We start from the raw sequence: 3,715 nt of genomic DNA, 5'->3' as shown, positions 1-3,715 counted from the left end.
TTTTGACTAAGTTCCTTTGGTAATGTATCACAACTCTTGAGGTTTTGTTATTAATGCATTTTCGGTTTCTTTATTGTTGATTTCTTCTATCTTATTTCTGAATATGGGTTGCATAATTCCATTGCTTAGAAACTGGTTGGTTGAGTTTATCTTTACTTAGTTGATTTACTCTCTCTAGTGCATGAATGCTTAGTTCGTGTGAATTTGTTAATCGTTTCATGCTCATACTGATTTCGCCTAGTTTGAGGTTTAGGTTCTGGAACTTTGAATTGATTATCGCTTAGTTTATTGATTCTCAACAAATTCGGAAGTTAATGGTATTGATAAAATTCCTTGTTGTAGGTTTTTTCTATCCTTAATCTCTTTACATTTCAAGTCTTATTATTGCATGATATTGGCTGATATTTTGGATACTGTTAGGTTGTTGTATCTAGTTTAATTCTGTATAAAAATATATGCTTTATCTGTTCTTGAACGTTAGTGACTTGTTGTGCAAGAAGCCATTTTGCATCTTGTTGTTTTGTATGTGTTAATCGATTAAGGCTTACATTTAATCGATTAACTGGAGCTTTTTCCATAATATAGCTTTGGTGCGAATAGCGGTAATTGATAACTGCTACACCTATTCAGCCCCCTTCTAGGTGTGTTCTGTCCTCTGATACCTAATAGTTGTCACCCTTTGAAATTTATTCCATTAAACCGAAATGATTTGTTAAAGTCAAATCTGTTCGGCCCACTAATATTATCTGTGAATGACATAACAGTAGGAAACGTCTTAAAAATTGTTGTTTATGTGAATCGCAATAAATGTAAATCACACCAAAGATTTATTACTGATTGAGTCACGACAAGGTCGCTCTCTTTAAGATGTTTCGTGGAATTGTCCAAAATGTGCAAGAAAAATATCAATCACGCCTTCTTCAAGATAAAATAGTTCAGTTCTCTATTTTCAAATTCTTACTGCACTGTAAGAACCATTATCAAATACACCCACAATATATCTACCAATGCTAATTCTTGAAATACCCACACTCTGGCTACCTATGTCAAATCTCGAAATACCCACAATTTGACTACTAGTGTCAGTTCTAGAAATTCCCATAATTTGGTTGCATATGCTAATTCTAGTACCACGAAAAGAAAGAGGGAGATGTTGGCCGGAAATGCTTCGGCAGATATAAAGAGTGAGATAAGAAAAGTTGAGGAATTGCTATTAACTAGGACAAGTAAAAATGAAGGGAAAATGTCTCTCTTTATAGGATGAGGCCTCCAACGGCCATGTCGATCCCACGACCTAGATGTTAGATTTCATCTCAAATGACCACATGATCCGACAGTTAGGAAGAGTCCAATGGTCATACGACCGAATTCTCCTCCACCTTGACCATATCTTCTTCCTCCCCACTCCAATCACTCTCCAGCCGTTTGTTGATTTAGTCACACACGTGCCATATGTCCAAAAAGAAGAAAAAAAGGAAAAATTCATTTTAATTTTTTTTATTCCCAAGCCCGAACCTTACTCTAGCTGGACGGACAACGGAGGAGGCGGAGGTGGTGTGCACGTGCGCGTATGTGTGGGGTTTGTTTGTGTGAGTCCTCAACCACCACAAAACTCATTGCACCCCTTTGGGCACGCCCCTTAGGAAACACTTAAGGATTATAAAGTCTTTCAAAGTCCTTCCTCCTTACCATGTGGGACTTGAGCTTTTTCATTTCACACTCAAAAGTCAGCATTAATGACCTTATTAATATGCATTTAAATATGCAAGTTCCAACAAATATTGATGAGTCCGTCAGAGTGCAATCTTGATTGGGTAACGACACCATGGTAGAGCCGAAAGGTAAAGGTGTTTTCATGGTGGAGACACAATGAGGTACACAACTTATCGAGTATGTTTTACTAGTTCCACACCTTAAAGAAAATCTCTTAAGTATTGGTCAAATGGTGGAAAAATATTACTCTCCTTTGAGGTAAATACATGCAATATATATGACAACAATAGAAAGCTTGAGATAGCCCAAGTAAAAATGAAGAAAATAAATATAAGTTTTTCAATAACTTGAAAAGACGCCACTAACATTTCATGAAGGGAAATGTCGATGAATCATGGCTTTGGCAATTGGCAACGAAGACCTCGCAATCTTAATAATAATGTCTTAAAGCTATTATCAAAATAGAATGATGAGAGATCTTCCATTCATAAAAAAAATAAACTAAAACAAAAAATCATACTTTTTTTATGGAATAAAAAACAGAATTAAATGTAATATCTATTCTATATTTCCAATGATGATTTCCTCATTTGCTTGGTTAAAGCTTTTTTTTATGAAATACCTTTTTTTCTCGGAAATAAAGAAAGAGCTATATTTGAATGAAGAAAATAATTTTTAGCATTCTTTTCGTTCAAAGTCTGTAATTATAAATTTATACTTACTATCATTTTATTTCCCTTCATCCAATTAAATGACCCAATAGGGGTTACAAAGTCACTCTTCATACTTGGACTGGTTTCTTCGTTTCTGTGCAATTAATCATTTTTCAAACAGTGTTTTATTTAATATTGGCCAACGTCTCTTCCTCATAATGCTTCTCATATTTTATTCTGCTTGATAACGAAACGAGTAAAATCTCGATGCATTTAATAGAAAAAAAATAACAAGGTTAATAGGTAGCTCAGTGTCCTTGTCATTAACAGTTATATAGATTGGAGAATCCTTGGTTAAGATTTTTAATGTTCGATTCACGATTTTTTCACAATTATTTGGTCGGTAAAATAGCAACATGGGAGTGAGGGTATAGTTTTTGTTTTACTTCAGGGATTTGTAGGACTATACATTGAGCACATGCTTGGATTTGTCTCGAGCTTTTGGGGAGAGTCTCCTATGTTTACAAGTTGGAAAAAAAAAAGAGAATGATTTTAGAGATTTTCTGTAATCCACTAAAACTATTTATATGTCCATTTTTATGATTCACTCAATTTGAGTTTTTTTTAAGATAAACATATCCAAATATTTAAATGGTTTTAGTCAATTTTATAATGATATTTTGTATATTTCTCATTATTAAGTTTATTATCTTAACTTTAATCTCCCATCAAATTTTGTATTCTCAAATAAGGGAGATGTTTATCTTTTATTTCCTTTCCTCTAGTCTTTGCCTTTTGACTAATCTCTTCCCTTTCCTAGTAATTTCCAAAGATAGTCTTTATGAATGAGTGTCAGCATTCTCTCCCAAAGTAAGTCCATTATTGGTGTATTAGTTGAAGATTTTAAAATGTGGCCGCAATTAGCCAATGACCATTATGTCGCATTTCAGCTGCATTTAATTTTACAGGTTCTATTGTATCAAATATCCAAATTTACAATCTTGGACTTAGTGTTATGTGTCAATAATTAATGAAGAAGTTTCTTTTATTGTGAATTAATGAGTTACCCATGCTTACGCACGAGATGATATTTTTTATCGTATGAGTGAGAATATATATCTTACCTGTACATTAGTATGATTAAGAATATATATATACATATATATATATATATATATATATTATTCTGTACATTCATATGATTCAAACCTTCTCAAATACCTATTAAAAATATTATTATTTAGAAAACTAATAAATACGAATTACAAATAATTTACACTAATTTCTTATATATATAGATAATAGATAGAATAGAAAAATAGTGATAATAAATATTAAATAGATTTTGA

The sequence above is a fragment of the Lupinus angustifolius genome, chromosome LG16 (assembly GCF_001865875.1).
Source record: "Lupinus angustifolius cultivar Tanjil chromosome LG16, LupAngTanjil_v1.0, whole genome shotgun sequence".
NCBI classification, from domain to species: domain Eukaryota; kingdom Viridiplantae; phylum Streptophyta; class Magnoliopsida; order Fabales; family Fabaceae; genus Lupinus; species Lupinus angustifolius.
This window is presented reverse-complemented; position numbering follows the sequence as displayed.